The following is a 15,721-nucleotide window of genomic DNA, read 5'->3' on the forward strand; positions in this document are numbered from 1 at the left end:
AAGGTATATAAATTTGTTTTGTTTCATTTTGTTGGTCTGAAGAAACCCACCTGGCAACTTTGATCTTTCGGTACTGCAGAGCCTCATCTGTTTAAGTTTTCTTACCAGTCCTAGGGGAGAACACAAAGGAACCTTCCTGCTCTCCTTGCCCTAGTACACTCTTCCTAGCTCCAAGGAGCACAATCCCTAATGAGGTCACATGACTGACTTCTGCAATAATGTCTTTATGAAAATTTAGCCTGGCCTTTTACTGAGGTCATCTGTACTCCCTCTGACCTGAGTTTGGTGGTCCTTTAGGCCTATGCTGCCTGTCTCATCCAAGACTGGAGGCCAAAGCCTGAGTGAGGTAGTTTCACTGACCAACACAATAACTCAGCTATGGTTTTACAGTGTTGCCAGTCACACCTGAGTCTCTCAGAATGAACTACTGGGTTCAGAAGATTTCCTGTGCTTGAACAAAGGATGTACTCTCAGTTGTTTTCACCCTTGCAAAGCTTTATTTGAGGATACTCGCAGAGGCAGGCGATAGAACAGAGCAGAGAGGGCAGTGACCTCACATCAGCCTTAGGTAGCAGTCGCCACCCCGTGTGGTTCCCCTGGTCCCAATGTGTCCCAATCCCGTGGATGCAATAGCCTGCGCCGGGGCTCCGCGCAAGTCAGAACTCTTGCCAGAGCTGAGGAACCCATTGTAACTTAAGAATGTACAGCTTATATAGCCTGAAGTAAACAATGTTATCTCAAGCTAGGAATTTGGGGATGAGTTGTGATCCAATGCACCTGGTGTTTACCACATTCCACTGTCTTACGACATTCTACTATCTAGGTTCATGGTTTGGTCATGCTCACAAAGGAGGAGGCTACATGCTGCTTCACCGGCCTATAATGGAATCAGCATGCAAAACTCTTGCTCTTAGCAAAGCTCTTACTTTTACAGTCTTACAAAGAGGGGATGTGTAAACAGCCTAGTTCAATGCAAAGCAGAGTTCCCAGAGACAAGGTTTTTAAATGAGTCAAAAAACTGGGGTTCCTGTAGCCCTGGAAATATGAGGCCTCAGCTCTGCTATATGTGCCTACATGTGCTAGGATACGGAGATCCTTTCCTTCTAGAAAGTTAGTTGCTCTTCCTGCCTCCTGCAGATCAGACATCTAGGGAAGTCGAGGCCCTCTCTGGGCAACTGAACCTCCAGTGATGAAGAGCTGAAAATGAATTTGCTCAAACACTTGCATGAAGGATAGTAAGAGAGCTCATTTTCCGATTATGTATGAAACAGTTAATATCACAGGTGTTGTTTCTGGCTACAGGAGGTATTTCAGTGGATAGTCCCTGTAGCAGGTTGAGGACTCGCTTAGAATTGTGTGAAGTTTTAAGGACTGTTTGAGCTATCTTCCTGCGCACACTTGCCCCTCAGAAACTACTGTAGAGATGGATCAGAACTCAATAACAGAAACGTAGCATAGTCTGTTCAGGGTGCACACATGGTCCTGAGACTTCTCCAACCCCTGAGAGAGTGCCTCTGGCTCCCTGCTGCTCTGTCCACACTGCTCTATCCACAGTCTTCCTTCTCAGTCTCTCTCTGACTTAGTTTTATGACATAGTGTAGCTACTTCCAGTTTTGCAGGCCCTGGGTCCTCCCTCAGATCCTGTGAGAGTACCTTGGGCCTGGCCCAGTGTTGCAGCCACTAACCAAGCCTCCCTCTTCCTCTCCCCCTCTCTCTGGCTTCCTTCCTCGGCTCCTCTCTCTGGGAGCCTTTTAACACCCTGTGGTCAGTCTATTTGCATCAGCTTCCCCCCTCTATTAAGGCAGGGTTGTAATCACCCTCTGCTTGCTTCCAGCTAGGCCACATTTCTGGCAAGCCTGCAGTCTTCTGCAGCCTGATGTGTGCAGCCTGTTCCCAGCCCCTATAAGCCCACAGCCTGCTGCAGTCCTGCTAAAATGAAAATAACATACCCACCTGAATGAGACAAAAGGATTCTTAAAGAGGTATAAGCTGTTTTAAGAGCTCCAATTACATTTCCTTACCCAAGTTTCATTGTAAGTTGATAGATATGGTTAATGACCACAATTTAGGGTTGAGTTGGGGATTTCTGAGAGGTCCTCTAAAACTATTGTTTGTTAAGCCAGACAGATTCTACAACATTATTGATCATACCTGATGAATCAACCTAGGCTCTGATTGGTGTCTTAAATTCATGTTTTACCTGGATTAGTGCTGCTGCATGCTGGGCCTTTTAAGATACACATGTACATGTTTCTTTGCTTCAGACAGCAGGGTCCACCCATATCTTCTCGTATCACGATCACAGCTCTGTTCAGCTGTTTCCACTGTTCTTACATGGGAAATTCTGAGTATCAGGAGATACAAAGTTAAGAGATGCACAATCTGAATCCTACTATCTTTGAGCTCTGCTCCAGTACATCCAAATCATGGCTGTTCACATGCTGCCTTTGAACATTGTGCCTTTGAGCACACTGAACAGGATCTAGTTCCAGGATCTATGATCAAGCTCTCTTTACATTTTTCAATTATACCAGTGAAGAAACAGCGCCTTGCTAAACTTTGCAGAATTGTGAAATGGTTGTAAAAAAGGGACAAGAAAAGTAGTAGTCCGAGCCATTTAAGATGCTACTTTCACTTAACTTCATAGTACACTTCTCTCTCACCTATGTGCTCACAATCCATTGGCAAGAATATAGACCTCTGCAAATGGATGTAAACTATACAATGCAGTATTAAAATGAGGCATATGTGATTTTTTTTTTCAGGCTACTCTTTCTTTGGACCGATGCACAGAGATGCACAGTCCACACACATTTAATGACACAATCACAGCTTTGCTAAGCTTCTTCAACTAAATCCTTACCTGTTTGATAAAGCTACATCTAACAGAGAAAATGCAGCTGGAGTGCTTGCAAATAATTACGTTTGGCTTTTGCTAGATCTAGGTGGAATTAAAGCTGTGTGGCTCGATCTTTTTTACTCTTTATTTCTTGTTCTCCGAAGTTTGAATTGAACTTGATATTCTGGAAGGGCATCAGATACCATTCAGCAGCCTTAACTCTGTGTTAATGAAGTGTCTTGTCCCTGAATATTGCTTAGCTTTAAAGAGAGGAAGAAGAGGGGAAAAATGGAGAAAATATACTGAATAGCTTTATAATGTCTTGTGAACTGTCCTTGATGCATCTCTTTTCCTTTAGAGAGGCTGATTTCTCTGTTTCTAAAATAGCACATAGAGGAGAAAAAGGCAGGCTGTATATGAAGGAGAAGGATTTCACTGAGAATTTTCTGTAGAGAAAAATCAATATGTAAAATAACTTCACATGTTTCACCAAAATACAAAAAGTAATCATTAAATATAAAATAAAATTGTGCTTTCACAAGATGAAACACAACAATAAAATGAGACTTGGATTGATCTTTAAACATAGGTAATATTCAAATGTTCTAAAGTAGAACATTTGAAAAATTCATTGAACAGTTATCAAATGCCTTCCTGTGAAAGTCTTTAATCTACGTGGCGTTTCATAAAATGGCTAGTAGCTCTATGTTACAAAAATACTTTGTATAGAAATAAATTGAACTCTTACCAAAGATGGACCCAGGTAATCTGAAGCTTATTATAGACCGAGGGTGAAATTCTGGCTTATTGAAGTTGAGGGGCGTTTTGCTGTTGCTTCAATGATCCTTAGTTTTTCATGCACCTTCTGGCAGTGTAAAGGGGCCTTATGAAAACCAGGCCCCCTGCGCACTGTTGTAGAATCTGTGGGGCAGGATATGAATCTCTTACACACACTGCATGTATGATGGGAAATAAAGTGCAACATTATGAACATTAGGATGACTTTATAAAAACTTTGCAAGGAAACCAGAATAAACAGAATCCCAGCTGAATAATGCACGTTTCAAAGTTTTTAATCTGTTCTACAGGCAATTGCATCTACTATATTATATGTACAAAAGCAGTTCAATAATTCTCACAATATTGATTACAAGCAAAATCTAACTACTTTTTACTTTTTAAAAATAGAAATAGTGATACACCAAAATGTTTAAAAGTTTTAGCCCTGATCAGGGAAATCTGTTCAGAACATCTGGCTATAAATGATGTAAACATAAGAATTCTTCCAAGGTGCTCACTGTAGGTAGCTTTAGAAAAATTGAGAGAAATGGTTGTCTATAAGTATAAGGAATAATTTTTCTCTCCTTATGTTTAAACATCCTTAATCATTTTTGTCTTGTAAAATTATCATTATTTTGAAATGATGTCCCAAATTGTCTTTGCCTTTGGTTTTTAAAATATAGGTTTGATTTAGTACATGTTCATGGGAACAGATGAGCAACTAAGGAACGCCTTGTTAAATAAAAGAACAAAAGATGAGAAGTTGGCAGTGCATCATTCACTGCCTTCAGTTTTTCAAATTATGTATTTGTTTTTCTACAACAAGCCAGAAAAAGGGATGCGGTGGGAATGGTAGGAGATGGGTTACAGAAAAACCAAAAGGGATGTAGAAGTTCTGTGACTTCCCTCACTTTGCCTCAGGTCTGAAAGGGTGAATGCTTGCTCATTTTTTCATAGAAATAGTGTCTTCCACCACTTGAACTGAATCCAAACAATCTTTCTTTGAAAAATAAATCCATCATCAGACATTACAACTCAGGCAACACCGGAACATTAAACCATTAATATTCCTATTCGGCCTGCATCAGTGTTCCAATCATTTTTATTGTAATATAATTCATGTATTATCAGATACACACGCACACACAAATAAATCTCTATATCTTTTATACTATGAGGATAAAATAGAATCACATTAACAGGATTTTTATTGTCTTCAAATTAACGGGATTTTGTTTAATTTTAAAACTCCGTTTCATTTTACTTGCAGCAAAAATTTTAAGTTCCTAAAGAGTCACTGTTTATTGCAGGTTTGTAGGCTGCCTAGCACAATGTAGTCTGATCTTCAGGCAGATCGTAATACAGATGTTAAATCATACTTTACATATGCAAGTACCTGGGGCCCCACTGAATATTTGTACTATGTGTTTTGCAAAAGAATCTTGCTCCAAGAGTAAGCACCATACCCTTTTGACACTGCAAACGCAATGTCGTTCTAGCTAATGACATTGCTACTAGGACTGGGGTGTAGGACCACAAATCCTTCAGTGATGATGATTGTAGCATGTATTTTTTTATTATTATTATTATTATTATTATTATTATTATTATTATTATTATTATTATTATTATTAGTTTTAGTAAAACAAAGCCAACAGTATTCTATTATTGTACTCACTAGTTCAGAACAAGATTGTTGTCACTGCTACAACTTGTGTTTTGCTTCTCTGGTATTCACCTGAAGCTGTCCTGGGAAGAATTTCTCTTGCTTGCATGGTGTAGACTCTCATAAGCCACACAGTCCCCCTTGCATTCTGGTACGGTTGGGAGGAGCACCTACTGGGCACTACTATAGGTACTGCCCTCTGTACACAGCCCAGGATGTGTCCCCAGTAAGTGACAAGCCCCAGACTTCCTAAATTTGTCCTGGGGCTAATTTAGCCCCCAGACCCCCACAGATTTGGAACAGTGTGAAGGTTGTCTTAAAACCACCTTCCTCTTATGACTGCAAATTCTGTGCTGTACATCTTGAAAGTACAGGTTTCCCTCGCTTTGTGGGTTCTGTACGTGCAAATTCGCTCTTATGCAATGACCCTTTTTATACCAAACAGTAATTATATGCGAGGTAAATTCACTCTTATGCGATCGGTGTGGTGGAAGCCTACAGTCAGTTGCTTTCTGCTGTGCATTGTGGGAGTGATGTACACTGAAATATAATCTCCTGTGTGGATCTATGCTCCTTACTTACTCCTTGTCTGTGACACGTTTCTGTAGTTGCCATCTCCAATATGATGGTACCCTGTACTTGTATGTACTGCCTGCTGTTGGGGAGTACGAAAATTGTCTTGTAAATGTGGTAGAAATGGGTCTGGGGGTCAGTACAGTGGAGGTCTTGGAATATATCCCTATTTGTTGCATTGTCCCTCTTTCCAGGAATGCTTGTACTCCACCCTAGAGTTCTAAAGGAATTGGCCGAGGTCATTGCAAGACCTCTGGCATGACTTTACGAGCATTCATGGTGCTGGAGATCTGAAAGAGGGCCAACGTGGTTCCCATCATCAAAAAAGGGAGGAAGAAGGACCCGGGGAACTATAGGCCAGTTAGTCTTACTTCGATCCTAGGCAAGCTGTTCGAGAAAATTATTCTGGCACACATCCAGGAGGGGCCAGCAGGGGACTGCATGCTTAGGGGCAACCAACATGGGTTCATCAGTGGCAGGTCCTGTCAGACCAACCTGGTGGCCCTTTACGATCATATCACCAGATCATTAGATGCAGGGGTAGCAGTGGACATAGTCTTCCGGGACTTCCGGAAGGCTTTGGACACTGTCTCTCACCCCGTTCTCATTAAGAAACTGGGGGGGCTGTGGTGCAGACACCCACACAGTCAAATGGGTTGCCAACTGGCTGGAGGGCCGCACCCAGAGGGTGGTAGTGGGTGGGTCCTTCTCAACCTGGAAGGACGTGGGCAGTGGGGTTCCGCAGGGCTCGGTCCTCAGGCCCGCACTGTTCAACATCTTCATCAGTGACTTGGACGAGGAGGTAAAAAGCACCCTGTTCAAATTTGCTGATGACACTAAGATGTGGGGAAACGTGGGCACACTGGAAGGAAGCAACAGGCTACAATCAGACCTAGACAGGTTACGGGGGTGGGCGGATGAGAATAGGATGGGATTCAACACTGACAAGTGCAAGGTGATGCACCTGGGGAGGAACAACCGGCACCATACCTACAGGTTAGGGAACTCCCCTCTTGTCAGCACAGAGGTGGAAAAGGATCTTGGGGTCATCACTGACTCCAAGAGGAACATGAGCCGGCAGTGTGGGGAGGCAGTTAGGAAGGCCAACCGCACCTTGTCATGCATCCACAGATGCATCTCAAGCAGGTCCAAAGAGGTGATCCTCCCCCTCTATGCGGCACTGGTCAGGCCGCAGTTGGAGTACTGCATCCAGTTCTGGGCTCCGCTCTTCAAGAGGGATGTGGACAGCATGGAGAGGGTCCAGGGGAGGGCCACTCGCATGATCAGGGGGCAGCAGGGCAGGCCCTATGAGGAGAGGCTATGGGACCTGAACCTGTTCAGCCTCCACAAGAGAAGGCTGAGGGGGACCTTGTGGCCTGTTATAAACTAGTCAGAGGGCACCAGCAGGCACTGGGGGAGTCCCTGTTCCCCTGAGCACTGCCAGGAGTGACCAGGAATAACGGTCACAAGCTGGCAGAGTGTAGGTTTAGGTTAGATACCAGGAGGCGCTACTTCACGGTCAGGGCAGCTAGGGTCTGGAACCAACTTCCAAGAGAAGTGGTGCAGGCTCCTACCCTGGGGGTTTTTAAGGGGAGGTTAGATGAACATCTTGCTGGGGTCATTTGACCCCAGTACTCTCTCCTGCCATGGCAGGGGGTTGGACTAGATGATCTGCTCAGGTCCCTTCCGACCCTAGAAACTATGAAACTATGTACTCCATTAATCTATAGATTCTTAGGTCTTGCAGCCATCACATGTGAACAAGGGACTTGGGGGGGATAGAAAGAGACCTTTGCTTTTAATTGGGAAATAGTGACATAAACTACTTATGAAGGGATCCAAAAACCTCTATCATAAAACATTTCATCAAGGACTTTAAGTGAGGACAGGCACCCAACAATTCATGGTGTGCTGTAACCAGCGTTGCATGTCATAAACCATAAAGCAGAATCCTTCTTTTTAATGTGGCTCTTAAGGCTAGATCAGAGGTTGGGGAATTATACAGTGTGCCCAATTTAAGAAAGTGACATTCAAGAGGTTAACATTAAATTGCAAACAGTTGGACTGAAACTGAGTCTGATCCATTATCATTTCATGTTGCAAAAATTAGAGACAAGCCTGCCACATCTTACTGAGTGCAGAAGCAGGTAAAGTAAAAAGAACCCTTAAATTGTGGTTCCACATTGAAAAGTGTCTATGTAAAAGTGGCATCACCCTACTCAGCAGTTCTGATCTCTGTGTATGTTCAGTCACATCTGTTTTACATTATTTAAAAAAGAAAGATTTTACAACTGCCAGCCCTGCAGAGCACTGAGACAGCATAAACTGGGCTCTTTTTCTGGCCCATGCATCATCAACAGAAGTAGGTTCTAATTACAGGGCCACCTGTTCAACCCATTGTCTTCAGCTTCTGGTCTCACATCTGTGCAGCTCCCCTTATGGCAATAGAATAAAAGGTGTAACCTTGTGCATAAAAAGCAGCCTTTTTGGCTTGCAGAATCTTTCATCAGTGTGGATGTTACCTTAGTCAAAAATATCTAGCTCAACTTCAGATTTTAAAGCAATTAGCAGGGCTGCCTGCTCAGCACTGGCCCCTACCAGCCCCAAGTCTCCTGGCTGCACAAACAACGGTGGCATAGACAAACAGCTGCCCAAGCAGTAGAGAGAGCTGTTTGGCATAGAGTCCCAGGGCATGGAGTTGCCCTCGTGTCTCAAGAAGCTGCTCCCAGCTTCTGTCCCAGGGAGCCAGCAAGTGGTAGGCAATGCAACATGCTTATAGCATGCTGTCAGCAGATGGTAATTCCTGAGTGGACCCCTGCAAGAGGGAGAGGGGATTAGGGAGTATAATGCAGTGATTCCCAGCTGGCTCCACCCATGGCCAGTGCCATGTGAGCAGCCAGTGAGGTAGAAAGCTGGGCAGACCCTGGGTGGGGTCCCTATGCTGGTAGGAGAGAGAGGAGAAAGGGGATTTAATACCCTCCCTTCCCCGCTTCGCCTGAGGCTGCTGCCTCTTGCCCCCTGCCATGTGAGCAGGGGGAAAACCTAGGAAGACCCAGGCTGGGGTCCCTGTGTCCATGCCTGAGAGGGGAAGCAGGGGTTTAAGCCCCTTCCCTGCCCCACTTCACATAAAGGCTGCAGCCCGGGCCAGCCATGGCTGCACCTCTGGCTGTGCCCCCTGCTGCACGAGTGGGCAGGAGGGCAGAAAGCTAGGGAGACCCCAGCTGTGGTCCCCACACCAGTGGGAGAGAGGGGAGATGGTGTTTAATCCCCTTCCCTCTACCCCTTTGCCTGAGGCTGCTGCCCAGGCAGGCTCTGACCACACCCTATGCCACTAGAGTGGTGAGCAGGGGGGAAAGCCATGCAGATCCAGGCTGAGATCCCATATGGGTGGGAGAGGGAAGTAGGGGGGTTTAATCCCCCTCCTTCCGCTAAACCTGCTGGCCCATTACTCCCACCTCTTCTACTCCAGCAGGGAAAAGTCTGGCAGGGGCTGCTCCACCCCTGCCAGGCAGACCAGGCTGTACCAGCTGGGTTTCCCACCCCCCACCCCCATATCAGCCAGCCATCATTGCTCAGGCTAGGGAAGAGAGGGGTGGGGCCAACCCTGCAGACAGCCTAGCCCAGGGCTGAAAAGCCTGCTGGGATGCTGGGGGACTCTGATTGAACTTGAACCAGGAAGTGGTCTGGGACAGAAGTTCCATAAACTGCTGTGACATAAATCAGTTATGTCCGATGCTGTGTTCAACCAGGTATATCTTAAACCAGTTTCAGCCATTTTGAAAGCAGTTTAAGTGCACTGAACTTCTGTTACAGTTTTAAACCAGTTTCTGATCAGTTAAGCCTGTTTATTTGTGACTTGTGTCTCTAGCCTAAGCCTTCATAATTATGTACAACTCCTCCACTGATCTGTGGCTTCTTCTTTAAAGGTTAACTTGATGTAATATATGCCTTTTAGGTTTCTTGCAGTAATTTAGTTCCTAGGTACTTAAAAAATCTCAGTGGGGCCATGTCCACACGTGTGGATGTTTGGTTCCCCTGTGACAACTAGCAGCAGTGCACCTTGTGCCACCCCTAGTTGTCCTTGGGGAATGTCTGTATCATGTGCACTGTGCCCCATGGCAAGTTACCCCAGGTAGGGTTGGGGAGGCTGGGGCCAGGACTGGACTGGCCCTACCAGCCTTACATGGGGTCTTGGGGGGCCTGCCAGGGCTGCAGCAATAATGATTCTGCCTTGCAGAGCCTGGACGGCAGTCGCAGCATGGCTCTGGGTGGCAGGCCCGGCTTTTGAGTGGCTTCAATTTTTTTCTCTGTGGGTTTTTTGATCCCTGGATATCCTGCCACACTGTTTCCTTGCAGTGTGGAGAACAATTGAATGTGCAGTGTGTGGCACCATAGATGGATCTGTGGCACCACATACTTCACAGCTGCACTCATCTGGATGTGGCTTAGGTGTCTATCTGCATCTTTGGGAGTCTAAAACTTTTAAAAATTTTGGCCGTTGTGTTTGCAATAGCATCCAATAATATTCTTGAACGATGCTCTGTATCCAAGGTTGTAAATTGGACAGTTTAAGAAGAGACTTATTCTGAAGTCAACAATGAACTTGCTTCAATCAGGAGAACCAGTAGTACCCTGGCTACTGATATATTTTGTGACTGCACTGAAAGCACAACTATAGAGAATATATTGATACGATGATAAGCATAGCTAAGCATTGATCATATGCATGCATAAGTAGTACCATTTCTTTTTAGGTTTATATCTGATCATTGCTGTCTTCTACCCTGAATCATTACTATGAAATCTAATCACTGTATGCTACAACACTGTCTTCAGCAGCTTCCAGTGTAATTACCACTACATTTTCTATAGGAAAAAGCAAAGGCTGTCTTTCTATGGAAATTGCCAAGTAATTAGCGAACTCTTACAAGTTTACATGTGACATGAAATGGAAATGATGTGGTAATATTTTCTCCCTGTTATCTCTGCCTGTCTGTCCTCCCCAGTGATCAGTTTCTGTGCTGCTTTTTGCTTAACTTCTAGACCAGCTGTATGCTTTTTGTCATTTTATTTGTATGGTGTGTTGTGGTGATAGTTCTCAGTTCACTTTCCCAAAGGGCTGATTTAAAACCCTAGAACTGGAGGATTAAATTTAAATATCATGGCAACTTTAATTGTGAAATGTGAATTTTCTTATGCACCTTTCTTATATTCTCAGGAGCATGCGGCCTTAGGGTTGTTGGGACCCTAGGCAAGAGAGTCATTTGAGGCCCCTTAGAGGCCTAATTTTGATGACTTATAAGCAAGTTGGACATTTTTGATAAGCAAGTGACATTTCAATTTCACTTTGCCCTGTCCATGAAACTGCAACAAAAGTATCTTAATGCAATATTGATAATACAAATATTCAATGTAATTCATTTTTATTTTTATAAAGAGTGGGAGCCTGGGCAGTTGTTTGCCCTCCCCTAAGGCCGCTACTGTGAGGAGTGAAAACTGTCATCATTTATGAATCTTCCTTTTTTTGTACTTATCTTGTTGTCTTTATTGAATATCCAGCTATCTCATAATCATTGATTTTAACTTTGTATCACATCTTTGAGCAGAGCTGTATTAATTCCATTTTATATAGGAATTTTTTAGATAAACCAATAAATAAACCCTGGTTTCCAGTCCAGACTAGTAGATAATTCTTCATTGTTCCTCAGTCTTGAGAAATTGTTTTTTTCCTATAATAGACCTGTTTTTCTTTCTGTCACAGACTAGTTATTAACTTGGTTTACCCACTTATTTATTTTTATAAGCCAGCTGAAACCCACAAGATATTTGTGATTAAATTTTTATTGCCAAAGTATTTCTTTACATACAGGATTTTTAGTTATCCTTTGACTGAAAACTTTAATGAAATCAAAACTTCTCACCTCAAAAAGGCTACATAAAGCTATCCATGTGTAAACACAGGCTTAGGAATATAAATACCTGTTTTGTCAAAAGTCTGACCTTGTGACTTATTTATAGCCATAGAATAAGAGGGCCCTTGTACACGTGACTAAGAGCTCCTATACATGTGAGGAAATTTCCCCTTTAAGTGGTTTAATTGCCCTTTTAAGTGATTTAATTGTTACAGTGTATACGTTCAGTGGCATGTTGCAATGAACCTTAGTGTACATGTTTGGCAGCCTATTTCAATTTAAATGACTTTTTCACATAGTAAACTAAAACATGTCCCATGTATTTTAGTTTGCTACATAACAAATTACAATGATATTCCTTACATGTACAAGGGCCCTATCCAGAGAAGTCAGTGGGGATGGTGGACGGGGCTCTGGAAGTAGGGTTGTGCTCAGGGAAGTTCAGGCTTGGTGGGCTTCCAGTGCCCCATGTACCATCCCTGCCACCTTCTCTGGCTGCCAGCACCCCCAGCCCCACCCTCCTTCTTGGGCAGTCCCAGGCAATGGGAAGGCAGTGGGGACAGGGCGGGCTTCCAGCATCCTGTGAAAAGCCTGAGCTTCCCAGAGCATGCCCAGGCTTCCAGCGCCTTGTGCACCTTTGGATACAGTGGGTGCTGCCTGCGAGCTAGGGCTGCACCTGCACAGCTAGCGCCCTGCCACTGCAGTCCCAGGGGGCACCTCTGCCACAGCGGAAAGCACCAGGTACCCCTGCCGCTCAGGGGCTGCGCAACCCAGTGGCAGCTTGCGTAGGCAGGCTCGACTGGGGTTGGGGGAAGAGTGAGGGGCCTGATCTTTTTTCTTTTTCCCAGAACCAGCTTGCATCTCCTAAAGCCAGTGAGTGAGCTGCTAGTGGGTTGTGCAGCCCCTGAGCTGTGCGGGATGCCAGTACTTCCCTCCACAGTGGCAGTACTCCCTGGGCAGCACCCATCTGGTGGCATCCTGCCTGGGCAGTCCCGAGAGATGCTGCCACCATAGAGGGAAGCACCAGGGCCCCCACAGCTCAGAGCCCATCGGCAGCTCACCCCCTGGCCATGGAATAGGCAGGCAGGCTCACAGTGGGGCGGGGGGGAGGATTGGACCCCTCACTGCTCTTTTTTTTGTCTATCCCCCACTTAAGCAGAGCCTGCCCACTACATGCCAGGGGCCCCTGGTGCTTCATTCTAGCTTTTATTTGCCAGCATTTCTTTTGAAATGTGTCAGGATCTATAATAATAACATGCTTATTCTGCCTGTCCAGACCACTCTGATTGATTGGTTAAGTAGGCATTGTGATTGGGTGCTGAGACAACTAATCAGAGTGCTCCGGACAGACAGAATAAACATGTTGTTATTATAGATTATGTTAGTAACTCAGGTTACTATTGTTGCACAACTTTGTGAATCATTGCTTTGCTAATCCATTGTTCCACAATAGAGTAAGTCCATTGCCTTTTAACCATAAACCCTCATTTTAGATCCATGTAACACTGGCCAAATTTTCAAACACTGAAATATGAAAAATGAGCAATATAGCCAGTCAATCAGGCAATGCTGTACAAGTACAGTGAGACTCAGACTACAGTGCAAGAGTCTGATAGAACAGCCACGCTACGGTCCAGCTTGAAGACTAGCATCTCAGCTGACAATAAATACTTTTCAAACGTTCTGTTTTCTTAGTACTTAACTAATATCTACAGTATTGCCATCTGGTGAACTGTAATCATGTTACCTGCATGCACGTTTTCTTCACATAACTTAGACCCTTCTATTTGAATAAACAGGTTACACGGACCTAGACAGGTTACAGGGGTGGGTGGATGAGAAAAGGATGGGATTCAACACTGACAAGTGCAAAGTGATGCACCTGGGGAGGAAGAACCAGCACCATACCTACAGGTTGGGGAACTCCCTTCTCATCAGTGCAGAGGTAGAAAAGGATCTTGGAGTGGTCATTGATTCTGAGATGAACATGGGCCAGCAGTGTGGGGATGCAGTCAGGAAGGCCAACCGCACCTTGTCGATGCATCTCGAGCAGGTCCAGGGAGGTGATCCTCCCCCTCTATGCGGCACTGGTCAGGCTGCAGCTGGAGTACTGTGTCCAGTTCTGGGTGCTGCACTTCAAGAGGGATGTGGACAACATGGAGAGGGTCCAGAGGAGGGCCACTTGCAGAGCAGGGCAGACCCTACGAGGAGAGGCTATGGGACCTGAACCTGTTCAGCCTCCACAAGAGAAGGCTGAGGGGGGATCTCGTGGCCTGTTATAAACTAGTCACGAGGGACCAGCAGGCATTGGGGATCCCTGTTCCCCCGAGCACTACCAGGAGTGACTAGGAATAACGGTCACAAGCTGGCAGAGGGTAGATTTAGGCTAGACATCAGGAGGCTCTAATTCATGGTCAGGGCGGCTAGGATCTGGAACCAACTTCCAAGAGAAGTGGTGCTGGCTTCTACCTTGGGGGTCTTTAAGAGGAGGCTAAATGTACACCTTGCTGGGGTCATTTGACCCCAGTACTCTTTCCTGCCATGGCAGGGGGTTGGACTCAATCTGCTCAGGTCCCTTCCGATCCTAGAAACTATGAATTTGTGACCACTTTTGTCTTCTGTTTTGACCTGTGTAATTGGACTATCATAATTTGAATTATACTACAATTATTTAGGTGCTGAACACCGATCTTATGTTGCCCATGGCCCCAAACATGTGGTGAAGACATTCATTACTGCTAGGGCCAACTTGAACATTCTTCTCGTAGTCAGAAATATTTGAGTTCATTTCACACAATCATAGGCTATGCTTTTCTAAAAGACGTTTCAAATCTATTCTAAAAAGCCTATCACTGAATGGTTCTTAGCCTTTTTAGGGGACTCAGAATCTGAACCTTCAAACTTTGTGATAGCCACCCATCACTAAACATGCCATTCTTCCCTCCTTGCACCCTTGTGTATTGGTTAACAATACCAGATACCTTGTGTTGATTAACATCAGCATCGTGTAACTCATTTGATAAATGCTCAGTACACTTCATCCTAATCATGTCACACAAATCCCTGTTTATATTGTGCTTCATCAGTTATTGAAGAATAAGGTTCTTAAACTGCAAAACTCCCAGCCTTTCATTCTGGTCTTATTCCAGCTTAACATACTTTTGTTTAGAATGAAATACTGTTGTTCAATATCTTTTAAAAAGAATTTGGACCTGACCTAAGGCTGGCATTATTTGTTATTACTCTAGCTTATTTGAATTGCATCCAGTTCAAAGCCTAGTTACTATGGAGGATGCTGGCAAGTGCAAAAAGATATTCAAACAATTAAACATTATGCCCTTTTTCCCTAATTATGATATTTCAAAATCCTGCAGCACAAACTCTCAGACTAATGATTAATTGTTCATAATTAACAAACAGCCCAATAGAATGAGAGAACATTTATTTGCCATTAACAAAATCAAGTGAAAAGAAACAGCTTCTATGAACATTATCTTGTGGCAAAAACAAATAAATGCCTTATTAAATTAAATCATGTCAACTGATTCACAGTAGTATAAAATACAAGTATAAGAATTACCATATAAGATATCCCTACATCAGTGACTTCAACAGCACTGTGGGGTCCCCTAGGACCCTTTCAACGGTTCTGTGCTGAATGTGCACTGTTAAGCACTGTTTGGTATGCAAATACTCACAAATTAAATCTGGAGATTTCAAATAGGAATCCAGTGTTAAAAACATTTTGATCTGTTGTGTCTTTCTGAGTTCTTTGCAACAGAAGAAGTGCTCTAGTAATTTTTGAACATGGAAAAAACACTGGAAACTAAGAGTTGGCATTTTTCAGGCATTCCCAAAGTCTATTAAGGAGTGCTTTGAGTCTAAAATGGTTGAGAATCAGTGCCCTACATGAAAGCTCACGTTCAACAGTTATTACATTCCTTGTTTGTG

This window comes from Crocodylus siamensis, chromosome 4 (genome assembly GCF_052110815.1).
Source record: "Crocodylus siamensis isolate JL-2025a chromosome 4, ASM5211081v1, whole genome shotgun sequence".
NCBI lineage: Eukaryota > Metazoa > Chordata > Crocodylia > Crocodylidae > Crocodylus > Crocodylus siamensis.